At 37.1% G+C, this 18,458-nt stretch overlaps 1 protein-coding gene across 5 annotated transcripts in view; it reads left to right on the plus strand.

Annotated features, from left to right (window-relative positions):
- CDKAL1 (CDK5 regulatory subunit associated protein 1 like 1) overlaps window positions 1-18,458 on the plus strand; it is a 650,929-nt gene that overhangs the window by 360,193 nt on the left and 272,278 nt on the right. The window lies entirely within an intron of this gene.

Genomic DNA, 18,458 nt, shown 5'->3' on the forward strand with positions numbered 1-18,458 from the left:
TCCTCTACTTGGCTGGATGTATAAAAGATGACAAATTAGCGCATAAATAGAAAACAAGTATTAACAGAAGCTCAAACAATTTATTACAATTATTTTTACAGTCTGTTCTGTTTTTTCCTGTTAAATACATATATTCAATATATCTAAGGCATCTTCTGATTGTGCAGTGTTCTGCATTTATATTTTGTGTTCTGTTTGAAATACTATGACTTTCTGGCGTTCCTACCACTTAAACAAACCTGAGACCTGCACTTGTAGGCTCCTTGTTCAGTCCCACATGTTCTCATCCCCGAATCTGCTCCTTCTCTTCTGTTTCACGTGTTCCTTTCCTCCTATCTTTTTATTAATTGAATAATTCAATCAACAAATATTCATGGGATGCCCGTGAAGTCTCAGGCACTGGTCTATTGCAGGAGATACATCAGTGAACAAAACAGGTGAAAATCTCAATCTTATTGTAGCTTTCTTTCATCCTAGTTGGAGGTCGGGTAGAGAGACAATCCACAATAAACATAAATAGAAGTAAATTATAGTATGTTAGAGATATTTTTCCCCATATTTCCTTCTGCCTGCTCCTCCCTCCTGTGCTGTTCACCAAGTCATTTCTCTCCATGGATACTGTTGGAAATCTTTAAAATAAACAATGAATGAAAGAGACCCTCTCTAGGACCTGAGCTTAATCCCCAACCAGCTGAAGTCACATGAAATAATGATGGCAAGAAATTATCATTTTCCCTCATGAGGTAGTTATTTTAAAATGGCATTCTGTTCTCCTCTTAGGCTAGAGAAGAATTAACGTTCTCTTTTTAAATATTGAATATTAGCTATCTAGATTAACCTCACATAGCAGAATTTAATAAAGGTCATTGTGCTTAATTATGCTTATAGAACCACTTATTTTAAAACACACTGATTTCATTGGTTGATTTAGCTTCCAAATGTTTTGTAAAACAGAAAAAAAAAAAACTTTACCAGTACTCATTTAATGATGGAGATTGTTAGTTGTCATTGAAAATTTTAATTGTAAAATGTTTCCAAAATATAGAAAACTATAGAAAACTAACACAGTTAAACACACGCACACACCAATTACCAGCTGTATCAGATCCTAACATTTTATTATATTTAATTCAGACTTTTTTTTTTAATAAAGAAAGAATTTTAATGTTGAAGCCTCTTGTGTGTATCTCTCCATGATCCCATTTCACTCCTGTCTCCTCTGGAGTTAATGATTTATTGTTATTTCCATCGTTTTCTTATTCATTCTTTCTTCTTCTCCTGCCTACTTCTGGATTGAGTATTAGGATTCCATTTTTATCTCCAGTATTGCCCTGTTAGCTATAACTCTGATTGATTTACTGATTGATTGATTGTGGCTGTTCTAGGGTTTAAATACTATTCTTTAGAGTAGTGATATGCTGGTAATGAATTCTCTCAACTTTGTCTGAAGTCTTTATTTTGCCCTTATTGGACAGATATTTTTCTATTTTCATTGAATCCAAATTCTAGTTCGGTTTTTCAGTGTTTTGAGGATGTCTCTTCATTACATTCTGGCTTGCATAGTTTCTGACAAGAAGTTTTCTACCATTTTTATATCTCTGCCTGTGTACAACGTCGTCTCCATTCTCAACTGCTTTTAAAATTCCCTGTTTATTTTATTTTATTTTTTTTTTGCGGTACGCGGTCCTCTCACTGCTGTGGCCTCTCCCGTTGCGGCTCCGGACGCGCAGGCTCAGCGGCCATGGCTCACAGACCCAGCTGCTCCGCGGCATGTGGGATCTTCCCGGACTGGGGCATGAACCTGTGTCCTCTGCATCAGCAGGCGGACTCTCAATCACTGTGCCACCAGGGAAGCCCCCTCTTTATTTTTTAAAAAAGAATTTTTTTATAATGTGCTTTGGTGTGGTTCTTTATTCTACTGAGGTTGATTGAGTTTTTTAAATTTTTAGTTTAGAGTTTTCATCAGATTTGGAGAAAAATCAACCATTATTTTAGGGAATCTAATTATGTATTTGTTATTCAGCTTGGTATTGTTCATTTCATGCTCATTCTCAGTGTTCTTTGCTTCATTTTGGATAGTTTCTGTTACTAGACCTTGAGCTTCATCTCTAGAAGTTCCAGTTGTGTCTTTTTCTAGAATTTTCTGTTTATTTTCTCATCATGTTCATGTTTTTTGAACATGTGGAACACATTTACAATAGCTGTTTTAAAGTCCTTGTCTGCTAATTTTATCATCTCTGTCATTTGTCGTTCTGTTTCATTTGGTTGATTTTTCTCCTCATCATAACCATAGTCAGTATTTTCTTTGTTGTCTGCATGTCTGGTAATTTTTGTTTGGCTGCCAGGCATTTTGAATTTCATTTTGGATTTTGTTGTGTTCGTTTATAGTGTTTTGGACTTTGTTCTGTTTTAGAGTTAAAATATTTGAAAGTGCTATTATTTATTTTTTTTGAGGCTTTCTTTTTAATGTCTGTTAGTATAGGTCCAGAGCAGCTTTTAGTTTAACACAAATTTTTCTCTACCACTAAGGTGGTTACCCTTCTTGAGGACTCCATCCAATAATTTGTGTATTCTGAAGTCTTTCTTTTGGTTTGTAGGAACACAGACTGTTCCTGGTCCTGTGTGACTTCAAGGAATTGTTTGTCCTACTGCTTTTCTATGATTATTTACCCAGCCTTGGGATTTAGTTTCCTCTCTTGCATTCTCAGCCAGAAACTTGAGGGCAGCCCTCTGCTGATCTTTGGAGCTCTCAGGGAAGCCCACAATATTTCTTTTTAATTAAAATTATATGTTGTCATTAATATGGCCAGAGTCCACAGTTAATCCTGGATATTATACATTCCTCTACAGAAACAGACATATTGGTGGATATAATTTTGATTAGCATAGCTTGGTCAAGTTACAGAGCTAGGTTTTGGTTATATGTTATTCTATTGTAATATATATTAAAATCACCTTCTGGGACTTCCCTCATGGGGCAGTGGTTGAGAGTCCGCCTGCCGATGCAGGGGACACGGGTTCGTGCCCCGGTCCGGGAAGATCCCACATGCCGCCGAGCGGCTGGGCCCGTGAGCCATGGCCGCTGAGCCTGCGCGTCCGGAGCCTGTGCTCTGCAACGGGAGAGGCCACAACAGTGAGAGGCCCGTGTACTGCAAAAAAAAAAAAAAAAAAAAAAAAATCACCTTCTATTAATACCATGTGTAAATGTTTGTTATGCTTTGTTCTTAGAAATTTTAAGTTGAAGAGGTAGTTGATTATTAAATCCGTGATGTCTGGGGAGTGTATCAGACCTTCCTATTCTGATTCATCTTCTTCCTCTTCTCAAGGCACAACCACCAACTTCTCCATAAAACTTCCAAACTTTTAAATATGTTTTTGTCCTAAAATTGTACTGTACCCTTTCACGATGTAGGAACAGCACTCACCTCTTTCCCCCTTTTTTACTTTTTACTCACCAGAGCATAAATGTCTTCTGATCTCTGTGACATTGTACCCAGAAAGGGCACGAGTTATCCTTCCAAGACTATTTTAACCAGCCTACTTTTTGGCCAGTTGCCAATTATAGTTAAAAAGAGTAAAACTGATCTGAATTATTCTGTTTATCATGATAGTTACTTGGTGAGTGTGTAGGAGATTCTTAAGGATGAGCCTATTTTTCCTTTCCTTTTCCTGCCTCATAAGAGAGGGTTCTATTTTACTTATTTTTGTCTTTCTTTCTGAAGTTGTTGTAGTGGTTCAACGTCTTTGAAGACTCTTTGAGTTTGTGGCAAATGCTGGTTTGTTGGACGTCAGCTTCAATGATGCTAAGTGATGGGCATGGCCCAGAAGTAGTGCCTGGCTCTGTGGGGTGAGAAGAAGTAAAAAGAAAAAGGAGAAGAGATAAAAGAATGACACCACTTCCTTTCCCTCCAGGTGCTCCCAACTGGAAAGCATAAATGTTATACTGGTCTCGGGTTCCTTTTACTTGTTTCTATTTAAATATGTGAGTCTTGTTTCATGCACTTTGGTCATTTATAATAAATTCCCCTTCCAAAAAACAGTGAAAGAAAGCAGTTTTTTTTTAAGTAAGACTAGACAGTGGCATTTTCTGTTATTTCTTTTCCTGTCCCTTCTTATATACCAAATCTAGTGATTTGAGAATTTTGAAACGGCTTTGAATATTCATGAGCATCAGCTTGAGAGTTTCTTAAAACATGGCGTTATTGAGAGCTTTCACTAGCAGTTATAATAGGCATTTTGCATATTCATCACATACAATAGTTAATAGGTTGTTGACGTGGAATTTTTGCTCACTTAGCTCTACCCTGTGAGCTTGAGCCCCTTGCAACAACTTCTGTCACCAGTGGCTCCCATTTTACAATTCTTTTTCACCACACATCCCTCACCCACTTTGCCCCAACCACATGGACCACTTTGTGGTCCCTTGGGAACTATAAACATGCTCATTCTGGGTCTTTGCACTTATAATAGTCCCTCTGCTGCAAGTGCTCTTCCTTCAGATCGCTGATCTGCGTGGCTTACTACTTGGTTCACTCAGATCTCGTGTCATCCTGAGTTGTCCTTAACTATTCCCTGTCAGCAGTAGCAATGTCCTTTCCCAACCACTTTATCACTCCTTCCTTTGATCCTACTTTCAAACATTTTATTAGCGCTTACTTTTACTTGACAATATATTCTTTATCACTCAGTTTATGGTTTCTCACTTGAATACATTTCAGGACGGCAGAAACTTTGTCTCTAGATCTGGAACAGTGTCTGGCACATAATAATACTTAACAAATACTTGCTAGAAGAAGGATGAATGAAAGAATGAGTGATGTTATATTTGTATTAGGACACCTACTCAATGCACCTTCAAACTGAACATAAGAATGTAGTAGAAAATAGAAAACTCTATTTGCTGTTTAAATACTTAAAATATTAATTGATAATTTTTATATTCAAAGTGAAAGTTCCCTAATTATAACTACAGAATTTCGCATCCTATTTGACTGTAGATTGTGTGGAGTTCACATTTCTTTTTTTAATTTATATATTTTTTCACATCTTTACTGGAGTATAATTACTTTACACTGTTGTGTTAGTTGCTGCTGTATAACAAAGTGAATCAGCTATACGTATACTTACATCCCCATATCTCCTCCCTCTTGTGTTTCCCTCCCACCTTCCCTATCCCACCTCTCTAGGTGGTCACAAAGCACTGAGCTGATCTCCCTGTGCTATGTGGCTGCTTCCCACTAGCTATGTATTTTACATTTGGTAGTGTATATGTGTCAGTGCCACTCTCACTCATCCCAGCTTCCCCTTCCCCCTCCCCGTGCCCTCAAGTCCTTTCTCTACGTCTGCATCTTTATTCCTGTCCTGCCCCTAGGTTCTTCAGAACCGTTTTTTTCCTTAGATTCCATATATATGGGCTAGCATACAATATTTGTTTTTCTCATTCCGACTTCACTCTGTATGACAGACTCTAGGTCCATCCACCTCACTACAAATGAGTCAATTTCATTTCCTTTTATGGCTGAGTTATATTCCATTGTATATATGTGCCACAACTTCTTTATCCATTCATCTGTAGATGGACACTAAGGTTGCTTCCATGTCCTGGCTATTGTAAATAGAGCTGCAATGAACATTGTGGTACATGACTCTTTTTGAATTATGGTTTTCTCAGGGTATATGCCCAGTAGTGGGATTGTTCAGTCGTATGGTAGTCCTATTTTTAGTTTTTTAAGAAGCCTCCATACTGTTCTCCATAGTGGCTGTATCAATTTACATTCCCACCAACAGTGAAAGAGGGTTCCCTTTTCTCCACACCCTCTCCAGCATTTATTGTTTGTAGATTTTTTGACGGTGCCATTCTGACTGGTGTGAGGTGATACCTCATTGTAGTTTTCATTTGCATTTTTCTACTGATTAATGATGTTGAGCCTTCTTTCACGTATTTGTTGGCAGTCTGTATATCTTCTTTGGAGAAATGTCTATTTAGGTCTTCTGCCCATTTTTGGATTGGGTTGTTTGTCTTTTGATATTGAGATGCAGGAGCTGCTTGTATATTTTGGAGATTAATCCTTTGTCAGTTGCTTCATTTGCAAATATTTTCTCCCATTCTGAGGGTTGTCTTTTCATCTTGTGTATGGTTTCCTTTGCTGTGCAAAGCTTTTAAGTTTCATTAGGTCCCATTTGTTTATTTTTGTTTTATTTCCATTTCTCCAGGAGGTGGGTCAAAAAGGATCTTGCTGTGATTTATGTCATAGAGTGTTCTGCCTGTGTTTTCCTCTAGGATTTTTATAGTGTCTGGCCTTACATTTAGGTCTTTAATCCATTTTGAGTTTATTTTTGTGTATGCTGTTAGGGAGTGTTCTAATTTCCTTCTTTTACATATAGCTCTCCAGTTTCCCCACAACCACTTTTTGAAGAGGCTGTCTTTTCTCCATTGTATATTCTTGTCTCCTTTATCAAAGATATGGTGACCCTATGTATGTGGGTTTATCTCTGGGCTTTCTATCCTGTTCCATTGATCTATATGTCTGTTTTTGTGCCAGTACCATACTGTCTTAATTACTGTAGTTTTGTAATATAGTCTGAAGTCAGGCAGCCTGATTCCTCCAGTTCTATTTTTCTTGCTCAAGATTGCTTTGGCTATTCAGGGTCTTTTGTATCCATACACATTGTGAAATTTTTTGATCTAGTTCTGTAAAAAATGCCAGTGGTAGTTTGATGGGGATTGCACTGAATCTTCAGATTGCTTTGGGTAGTATAGTCATTTTCACAATGTTGATTTTTCCAATCCAGGAACGTGGTGTATCTCTCCGCCTTTTTATAACATCTTTAATTTCTTTCATCAGTGTCTTACAGTTTTCTGCATACAGGGCTTTTGTCATCTTAGGTAGGGTTTTTCCTAGGTATTTTAATTCTTTTTGTTGCACTGGTAAATGGGAGTGTTTCCTTAATTTCTCTTTCAGATTTTTCATCATTAGTGTATAGGAATGCAAGAGATTTCTGTGCATTAACTTTGTATCCTGCTGCTTTACCAGATTCTTGACTAACTCTAGTAGTTTTCTGGTAGCATCTTTAGGATTCTCTATGTATAGTATCATGTCATCTGCAAACAGTGACAGTTTTACTTCTTTTTTTCTAATTTGGATTCCTTTTAGTTCTTTTTCTTTTCTGATTGCTGTGGTGAAACTTCCAAAACTATGTGAATAATAGCAGTGAGAGTGGGCAACCTGGTCTTGTTCCTGATCTTAGTGGGTATGGTTTCAGTTTTTCACCAGTGAGAATGATGTTGGCTGTGGGTTTGTCATATATGGCCTTTATTATGTTGAGGTAAATTCCCACTATGCCTATTTTCTAGAGAGTTTTTATCATAAATGGATGTTGAATTTTGTCTAAAGCTTTTTCTGCATCTCTTGAGATTACCATATGGTTTTCCTCCTTCAATTTGTTAATATGGTGTATCACATTGATTGATTTGCGTATATTGAAGAATCCTTGCATTCCTGGGATAAACCCCACTTGATCATGTTGTATGATCCTTTTAATATGTTGTTGGATTCGGTTTGCTAGTATTTTGTAGAGGAGTTTTAGATCTATGTTCATCAGTAATATTGGCCTGTAGTTTTCTTTGTTTGTGACATCTCTTTCTGGTTCTGGTATCAGGGTGATCGTGGCCTCATAGAATGAGTTTGGAAATGTTCCTCCCTCTGCTATATTTTGGAAGAGTTTGAGAAGGATAGGTGTTAGCTCTTCTCTAAATGTTTGATAGAATTTGCCTGTGAAGTTGCCTGTGAAGCCCTCTGGTCCTCGGCTTTTGTTTGTTGGAAGATTTTTAATCACAGTTTCAATTTCAGTGCTTGTGACTGGTCTGTTTATATTTCTGTTTCTTCCTGGTTCAGTCTCGGAAGGTTGTGCTTTTCTAAGAATTTGTCCATTTCTTCCATGTTGTCCATTTTATTGGCATATAGTTGCTTGTAGTAATCTCTCATGATCCTTTGTATTTATGCAGTGTCAGTTGCTACTTCTCCTTTTTCATTTCTAATTCTATTGATTTGAGTCTTCTCCCTTTTTTTCTTGATAAGTCTGGCTAATGCTTTATCAATTTTATCTTCTCAAAGCACCAGCTTTTAGTTTTATTGATCTTTGCTATTGTTTCCTTCATTTCTTCTTCATTTATTTCAGATCTGATCTTTATGATTTCTTTCCTTCTGCTAACTTTGGTGTTTTTTGGTTCTTCTTTCCCTAATTGCTTTAGGTTAGGTTGTTTATTTGAGATGTTTCTTGTTTCTTGAGGTAGGATTGTATTGCTATGAACTTCCCTCTTAGAACTGCTTTTGCTGCATCCTATAGGTTTTGGGCTGTCATGTTTTCATTGTCATTTGTTTCTAGGTATTTTTGGATTTCCTCTTCAATTTCTTCAGTGACCACTTGGTTATTTAGTAGCGTATAGTTTAGCCTCCATATGTTTTGTTTTTTACAGTTTTTTTTCTGTAATTGATATCTAGTCTCATATAGCATTGTGGTTGGAAAAGATACTTGATATGATTTCAATTTTCTTAAATTTACCGAGGCTTGATTTGTGACCCAAGATATGATATATCCTGGAGACTGTTCTATGAGCACTTGAGAAGAAAGTTTATTCTCTTGTTTTTGGATGGAATGTCCTATAAATATCAATTAAATACATCTTGTTTAATGTGTCATTTAAAGCTTGTGTTTCCTTATTTATTTTGATTTTGGTTCATCTGTCCATTGTTGAAAATGGGGTGTTAAAGTCCCTTACTATGATTGTGTTACTGTAGATTTCACCTTTTATGGTTGTTAGCATTTGCCTTATGTATTGAGGTTCTCCTATGTTGGGTGCATAAATATTTACAATTGTTATATCTTCTTCTTGGACTGGTCCCTTGATCATTATGTATTGGTGTTCTTTGTCTCTTGTAATAGTGTTTATTTTAAAGTCTGTCTTGTCTGATATGAGAATTGCTACTCCAGCTTTCTTTTGGTTTCCATTTGCATGGAATATCTTTTTCCATCCCCTCACTTTTGATCTGTGTGTGTCCCTTGGTTTGAAGTGGGTCTCTTGTAGACAGCGTATATACAGGTCTTGTTTTTGTATCCATTCAGCCAGTCTCTCTCTTTTGGTTGGAGCATTTAATCCATTTACATTTAAGGTAATTATCAATATGTATGTTCCTATTCCCATTTTCTTAATTGTTTGGGGTTTGTTATTGTAGGTGTTTTCCTTCTCTTGTGTTTCCTGCCTAGAGAAGTTCCTTTAGCATTTGTTGTAAAGCTGGTTTGGTGGTGCTGAATTTTCTTAGCTTTTGCTGTCTGTAAAGGTTTTAATTTCTCCCTCGAATCTGAATGAGATCCTTGCTGGGTAGAGTAATATTGGTTGTAGGTTTTTCCCTTTCATCACTTTAAATATGTCCTGCCAGTCCCTTCTGGCTTGCAGAGTTTCTGCTGAAAGATCAGCTGTTAACATTATGGGGATTCCCTTGTGTGTTATTTGTTGCTTTTCCCTTGCTGCTTTTAATATTTTTTCTTTGTATTTAATTTTTGATAGTTTGATTAATATGTGTCTTGGCGTGTTTCTCCTTGGATTTATCCTCTGTAGGACTCTCTGTGCTTCCTGGACTTGATTGACTGTTTCCTTTCCCATATTAGGGAAGTTTTCAACTATAATCTCTTCATATATTTTCTCAGTCCCTTTCTTTTTCTCTTTTTCTGGGATCCCTATAATTAGAATGTTTGTGCATTTAATGTTGTCCCAGAGGTCTCTGAGACTGTCTTCAATTCTTTTCATTCTTTTTTCTTTATTCTGCTCTGCAGTAGTTATTTCCATTATTTTATCTTCCAGGTCACTTATCCATTCTTCTGCCTCAGTTATTCTGCTATTGATCACTTCTAGAGTATTTTTAATTTCATTTATTGTGTTATTCATCATTGTTTGTTTGCTCTGTAGTTCTTCTAGGTCCTTGTTAAACGTTTCTTGTATTTTCTCCATTCTGTTTCCAAGATTTTGGATCATCTTTACTATCATTACTCTGAATTCTTTTTCAGGTAGACTGCCTATTTCCTCTTCATTTGTTTGGTCTGTTAGGTTTTTCCATTGCTCCTTCATCTGTTATGTGTTTCTCTGTCTTCTCATTTTGCTTAACTTACTGTGTTTGGGGTCTCCTTTTCACGGGCTGCAGGTTCGTAGTTCCCGTTGTTTTTGGTGTCTGCCCACAGTGATAAGGTTGGTTCAGTGGGTTGTGTAGGCTTCCTGGTGGAGGGGACTGGTGCCTGTGTTTTGGTGGATAAGGCTGGATCTTGCCTTTCTGGCAGACAGGTCCACATCCGGTGGTGTGTTTTGGGGTGTCTGTGGCCTTATTATGATTTTAGGCAACCTCTCTGCTAATGGGTGGGGTTGTGTTCCTGTCTTGCTCGTTGTTTGGCACGTGGTGTCCAGCACTGTAGCTTGCTGGTTGTTGAGTTTATCTGGATCTTAGCATTGAGTTGGAGATCTCTGGGAGAGCTCTTGCTGATTGATATTACATGTGGCCGGGGGGGGTCTCTCCAATGTCCTGACCTCGGCTCTCTCACCTCAGAGGCTCAGGCCTGACCAAGACCGTGTCCGCCACACAACTTTTGGCAAGTCTGAGGTCTTCTGCCAGCGTTCAGTAGGTCTTCTTAGTTATTCCAATGTAGATGTATGTTTGATGTATTTGTGGGGAGGAAGCTGATCTCCACGTCTTACGTCTCTACCATCTTGAAGGTCCTCTCTCTTCACACTCTTCAGTTTTGAAATGTTCCATACTCACAGATCAATCAAGGGGAATCTTAAGGGCAGATTTAGGGAAATCTTCCATTACTCCTGTTGCTAGAGGATCCACATTTCATCTGGAAAGGACATAAATCTGGCAATGTCACTTCACACCTAGCCTATCCACCTGTTTTTCCTTTGTGCTTAGTCTGTTTCATTTTCTCATCGCGGGCCCTGTGCAGAGGCCTTGCCCCTGGCCCTTCAGAGCAGAGATGCTTGTGAAACGGCTGAGCCGACACCTGAGCTTGGTATGTGAGCTGAAGCTCCTCACAGATCACTCAACTAAGATGGTGCAGGCCGTGTGCAGAGACACTGTGTATGCCTGGAATTCACTTTTGAGGAAGACCTTTAGGACCAGAAAACGTTAATCATAAAAATATTCTGTTCTTGTAAATATTTAAGTTCTATTTGTTCTTCATTCTGTAGTTAAGTTCAGTGGCCAAAATAACACAGAATCTTTTGGCTTTTAAAATTTTCTTTACCCTTTAAACTATTCTGTAGCTCTTTAAGTTTGTCATGGAATCTAGATAAATTTCTGTCCATCAACATGATCAGCTCATATTAGTCTTTTCTGAGAACAGGTACTGCATTACAGGTATGTATCCTTTCATATCCTTTTATATATGTGTACTATTTGGACTGCTGGGAGTTGAGCCTCTTGTGCTTTCTTTTAATAATAAGGTAACATCTCTCCCCACATCCTACTGAAATACCAGAGAGTCCTTTCACAGATGCAGCCGTCTGTATTCTCTCTAGGAGTGTTTAAAAAACGCGTATATGGAGTAGAACACACTGGTATTAAGAGGATAAACTTAATCTGTTGCATTGAGGCGTATTGCAGATTTTGGAGCCTGGGGAGTCAGATACCTTGTTTTCAGAAAGCGTGTCATCATTTTGTGGTGTTTAATTTGCTTTTAGCTTTCCATTGTTTCCAAATTCTTAAGGAAGTATGGAAATAAACAATTTTTATGTGATTATGACCTTCAAAAAGAAATAAACAGGTTGTTTTTATTTAGCAGCAACATTATCAATTTATGCCAACAACAGTTTTTCTGAGTATGACTGTAATCACAGATGTCAGGATGCTCTGGAAATACTGTCTCTTTGTTAACTCTTATTATTCAAGCACTAAAAAAAATCATTTTAAATTTAATTGATTTATGGGTAATTGGTCCATCTGAACTTACGTGTAAGCGGAAAGTCTTACTTCTAAGTAAAAGATAGTTTTTATTCACTTGCCATGCTATCCAATGATCACTATAGGGTAATAAGGAACTTTGAGTAAGATTGCTTAGAAGTTAAGATACTATGCAACAAACATTGCAACATTCAAGCTACATTTTCATATTTTCCAAAGAAAATTCATTTTGATATTTCCTTATTGCCTAATGCAGAACGTTGTACACTGCTGTGTACACTCCGTGTGTGTGTGTGTATGCGTGTGCTTACATGTATGTTTATATATACCTTTGTGGGGCCAAGGAAGAGGTGCTTGTCAAATGTTAGCTAAATTAAACTTAATTAGTCATTTTTACTAAACGCAATCTTATTAAATTGATTCATGGAACCAAAGTTTATTGAGTGCTTCCTATGTGCTAAGCACTATAATAGGTCCTAGGCATATGTGTATTAGGAAGATTTTTGCATCTCTGCCCAGAAGATGCTTGCATCCTATCAGGCGACACAATTAAACCAATAATTATAACACATTGTATTACAGAATTTTGTACAAGATGCTTGGAAGCACAGGAGAGGAGCATCTGAATTAGTCTGGTTGGTCAGGAAAGTTTCCTGGAAGAGGTATTCATTATGCAAGAAGAGTGAAAGGCATTTTAGACAGAGGGAACAGCAAATGACGAAGCATAGAGTTCTGACTATGGTGTCGTCCAGTGTTAGGTTTGCCTGCAGTAGTGGTTGTGTTGTGAGAATGTAAGGGAGAATGTTTTTGATCTTAGAAGCTATATGCTAACATATTTGGAGGTAAAGTGCCCTAATGTCTGCAACTAATTCTCAGATGGTTCAGGAAAAAAACAAACAAACTTGTATTTGTGGATGTGGAGAGAGTGCTCACAAATGTGACAAAATATTACTCCTGGGTTTAGGTGAAAGAGGTACAGGGATTCGTTGTACTACTCTTGAAACTTTTCTTGAAATTTAGCACTGTTCAAATAAAAAGGCGGGGGGCTTCCCTGGGGGCACAGTGGTTACGAATCCGCCTACTAATGCAGGGGACACAGGTTCAAGCCCTGGTCCGGAAAGATCCCACATACTGTGGAGCAACTAAGCCCATGTGCACAACTACTGAGCCTGTGCTCTGGAGCCCACGAGCCACAACTGCTGAAGCCCACGTGCCACAGCTACTGAAGCCCATGCACCTAGAGCCTGTGCTCCTCAACAAGAGAAATCACCACAATGAGAAGCCTGCACAGCGCAACGAAGAGTAGCCCCTGCTCACCACAACTAGAGAAAGCCCGTGCGCAGCAACGAAGACCCAATGCAGCCAAAAATAAATTAATTAATTAAAAAAATAAAAAATATTAAGAGGAAAAGAAAACCCTTCAGGTCACTAATAAACTTTTTTCAAAAGTTTAAAAAAGTAGTATAAACATGATATAATTGAAGATTACCTAATTAATAACTGTCTTCTATGGTGGCCTATTAATTGGGTATTTATCAGTGATAGATCATTATTCTATAAAAGATAGCCTTGACTGGATCTGCTGTGATGCTATCTTTAATAAAATTGTTATTTAAGTCCTTTTTTATCTAAATGGGAAACATAAGACCATTGAGTATCTAATAACAGGATCAGAAGGGACCAAAGGAGTTATATTGTCTAATTCACTATTAAATGAATAAGCTAAATAGGTAGAAGGCTGCCTGTGTATATTATTACTTAGAAACATTGCCATTGAAGAAATTTCCATGACCTTTCAAATGCTTAAACAGAGGGTCATATTCATTTGTGAATTGTCTAAGATTATTTTTTGAGAAGAAAGAGCCCATAAAAATCTAGTTAATATACACTGTGACCCTTAAAAGAGAGAATGGGGAATGAAGAGCAGAGAATGTAATGCATATTAAATAAACATTACAGATAATGTATAATTCATATTCTTTATTGGCTATAGAAGAAAATGGATAATGAAGGCTGGGATGGATGGTGGTGAAAGACTAGGGGATGGAATTGTGGGAGGAGGGAAAGGCAAGGCTAGTAGTGGAGAGCACAAGATAGAGGAAGAGAGAGAACACATCTTCTGAGGAAGAAAGATATAGCAGACTTCGAGGTGATTTTTTTTTTTAATTGAAGTATAGTTGGTTTACAGTGTTACGTTAGTTTCTGGTATATAGCAAAGTAATTCGGTTATACATATATATGTGTGAGAGTGTATTCTTTTTTCATATTCTTTTCCATTATGGTTTATTGTGGGGTATTGAATATAGTTCCCTGTGCTATACAGTAAGACCTGGTTGTTTATCTATTTTATATATAGTAGTTTGATTCTGCTAATCCCAAACTCCTATTTTATCCCTCCCCACTGCCTTGCCCCTTTGGTAACCATAAGTTCGTTCTCTCTGTCTGTGAGTCTGTTTTGTTTTGTAAGTAAGCTCATTTGTGTCATATTTTAGATTTCACATATAAATGATATCATATGCTATTTGTCTTTCTGTCTGACTTACTTCACTTAGTATGATAATCTCTGGGTCCATCCATGCTGCTGCAAATGGCATTATTTAGCTCTTTTTCATGACTGAGTAATATTCCATCGTGTATGTGTATGTACCACATCTTATCCATTTATCTGTCAAACATTTAGATTGCTTCCACGTCTTGGCTATTGTAAATAGTGGTGCTATGAACATAGGGGTGCATGTATCTTCGAATTATAGTTTTCTCTGGATATACATCCAGGAGTGGGATTGCTGGGACATATGGCAACTCTATTTTTAGTTTTTTGAGAAACCTTCATTCTGTTTTCCATAGTGGCTGTACCAGTTTACATTCCCACCAACAGGGTAGGAGGATTCCCTTTTCTGCACATGAGGTGATTTTTAAAATAATTATGTTTAATTGATGTAGATTTTCTTACCATCTAGTGTTTTTTAACTATTGATCCAATTAATCACTGTTTACAGTTTTATATTTTTATAATCTCTATTTTTAGAGACTCTACTCATATGGAATAATTAAAACAATTTATTATGATGGAAATTTTCCCCAGTGATAAACCAAAAGCTACCAGAGAAATATCACTTCTCTGACCAGATAAAATCAATCTTCACCCATATTTTAATTTGTTACAATGAAGCTCATACACAGGAAGAGTTATAGTGAGTCATAATCTTTTGAACTTGAGTTTTGGCAAAGTTTGGTTTTTCAGAAAGGATTTTCTTTGTTGTGAGACTGTTTTACTGAGAATATGATCTTTCTTTTATTATTAACCTTTTATGTCTTCTTTATGTTTTCCATCCTCTGTCATCTCACATTACTATGAAGCAGAGATCAGAATGCAGCTGTTGTAGCTGCTCTCTATTCAGGGAAAAGTAGTGTTAGAACTGTAGGCTGATCTGTAGTTACTTGGGTAAAATGATAATGGATTCCAGTAACTTAACTTTTTGAAGCGTTTTCCTTTGTAAGATGTATTTCATTTCTTCCTAGTGTTTGCTTTTTTTTTCAACCAAAATTAACACAACAAAAGGATGACAGATGATCTTATGAACCTAACGTTCATTAGAAAAGTCAGATACACTGAATAATTTAAGGAACATGAACAGAAGTCAGGTAGATGAACAGTTTTAGGAAAAAGTAAGATTCCTCCTCGGCTGTTTAAAAAAAGCCTCATTCCTGTCTCCTGAATTTCCCCACCACTTTCTTTTTTTGCATGTATTTATTACAGGCATGGGAGTTTTTACTGGGCATTCACTTCTCTTATCTCAATTCTTCCTGCCTGCTTCTCTTTTTTATTTTCATGTGTTTGTTTTTCTGACATGTATTAGTCAAAATCCATGTTACAGTGTAGATGGGGGTCTATCTCATTGGGGTTGACATCATACCCACGTCAAGCCAGTTCAGTTCGCCCTTGATCTTGGTTTCTAAGGCTGTGTTCTCCAGTACCCATCCGCCTCCACGTCACCACTGATAGGGATGTATATGAAGCTCCCAGGATGTCTGTCAAGTGTCCTCTCACCGGCGCCTGAGTAATAGCCAGTCTTAGATCTCAGAAGTTTAATGATGAATCTGTATCTGTCATGAGCTGGAAGAGCTGCAGGGCACATAGTAGGTAAGGGCTTAATAAATGTTTGATGGATGAATGAAGAAATGAATGTGCAAAGGAATGTAGCTCATAACTGGAGTCCTTAAGGAATGAAGCTGTTTAGGCAAGCACTTCTGTCCATAAGTATAGCCAATTAAGAGTGCAGCTCAAAGCATGCCTGTGTGTCCCAATATCCATTAGTGATTACAGACGGCAGCCTTCGGTTTCCCTGGTGAATTCATATGCAAGCTGACCTGACAGGCACTGCTTGCACTATGAATAATCACAGGACTTCGGGATTCCACACTGAGCTTCACCTTTACTATGAAACGGCTTTCTGTGGCCTAACTGTGGGAGGGATCAGCTCTCATTAGAATGAACGCTTGAAATATAACCTTACAAACCTGAACTTTCTCACGTTAAGAGCAAAATCATCTTTGACAAATTTTTGGATTGAACTGGCAAGGCACAATTCTTCTCAAGTCCAAGGATTTCACATTTTGCACATGTTTTCTTATTTCATTGTGTTTTAAACCAGGTTGCTATTATAGAGAGCATTTTAGCAGCCTTGATCTTGGAGACATCAAGACCATTATTCCTGTTGTTGCTGATGTAGTGTTACAGCTGCTTCCTCTTCATGTGATTTAATTTGAAGCTTCAGCCCACCAGGGGGCTGTTGGTCCCCACCTATGCAGCTTGAAGAGCTGGATGCTGTTTTCTGCATGGCTGTTATTCCCATTCCTATTCATAGCGATTTTTCCCCTTCTATATTCATCTAGCAACAGCAAGGCACTGTTCCAGGAACTCGCTCTCTCTACATAAGGCGTAACATGGAACCATTTGGATGGAAAAATTATAAATTAAAATTATTCTGTTCATTTAAAAATATTCATATTGTGTTGCTCAGATGCCAGTAACTGGAAAATCATGGATAATGTCCTGTTTTTATAACCTCTTTCAGAGTGTTTTAAAATCCATTTATGTTGTTACTTAGCCATCTCTTTCCTGGAGTGGATTTTGTGATAAGATTTTTTTAAAAAAGGTTGTATGAGTCCAGTGTCTGATGGCATATGTAATATTAAAATACAGATAATACCACTAATTGCAACCAGTTTTTTTCAATAGAAAAATATTTACTCCATGTACAGAGAATATTTATAAAACCACAGAGCTACAAAGGTAGCCTGTGGACATGCCAGATTATTTACTTTGAGGATAAAACTTTTTATTAAATGATTAAAACTAAGCAAAGGTTTATTAATTTCTGAAACTACATATTTAAATTAAGAAAGCCCATATATATTCATAACATTATTGATTTTCAAATACTAAAAACATCTCTAACTTTTAAAATGGAGCTGTTTTTTGATGTCTCCTGTTCTTTAATTTTGGGAAACTAATTTTATTTCTATGCTTGTATTTTCCATGTTGTCTGGGTGTGGGTGAGGACGTGCTTGTCTCAGAAAGAAAGTAAAGTGGGGAAAAGGGAACATGTTTTTAATGGAGGTTGGCTAGTTTGTTGATAAAGTAAATATATCTCTTCTTCTAAAGGAAGGAATAGTGACTGGAGATGTTAGCTTCATGTATTGATACATTTTTCCACCTCTGTGGAACATGTTAAAGAGAGTGAAGATCTTTCCTTTTTGCTTCTTTGTTCTATAAGTTTTAAGTTCACATTCACATAGAAGCTGTGTGTTCTATTTGTTGTCTCTCTTGGCTAGGAATATTTAGATGTATTTTTGAAATTATTCTGTTCTGTCAACTAAAGACAGTTTAAAATTTTAATTTTAAGACTCTTCCTAGAAACTTCTACTTTTGGTTCAGGCTGTCTTTGTGTGCCTTGTGTGTGTGTTGAGGTTCTTCAGAAGCAACAAATCACGTTAGCATGAACAAATTTCACAGGCCCATTTCACTGTTTATTTTAGCCTTGTGAATCATTTGGCCTTTTAAAACAGGCTAATCCTTTAGTTGACTATGCCTTCAGAAAGATCTGTGTGCCCTGGAAACTTGGGTGGCTCTTACTAACTCTGCTTTATTTATTTTAAGTAATACTAGGTGATCCAGAAGTATTTCCTTTCAATTTCTGGTAGAATGTTATTGCAGGCCGGTACTATTGGAAGTCAGGATTCTTTATAACAACAACAACATGGAAACATAGATACATTTTTATAAAGTCTGATTGATGGAAAATAGGATGCAACCTGTTCTATTTTTAGTAAACAGCTTTTTCAACACAGATGCTTAGTGGATACAGTAGCCAACTTCTTTGAATGCAGCCATATAATGCACTCTGTTCTCAATTGAATTAAGAAAACAAATTAGCATGGTTACTACAGGAGAAATGGGTACCTCATAATTAATAATTTGTGAGTCAAACTTTAACAGCACTTGACATT

The sequence above is a fragment of the Pseudorca crassidens genome, chromosome 10 (assembly GCF_039906515.1).
Source record: "Pseudorca crassidens isolate mPseCra1 chromosome 10, mPseCra1.hap1, whole genome shotgun sequence".
NCBI lineage: Eukaryota > Metazoa > Chordata > Mammalia > Artiodactyla > Delphinidae > Pseudorca > Pseudorca crassidens.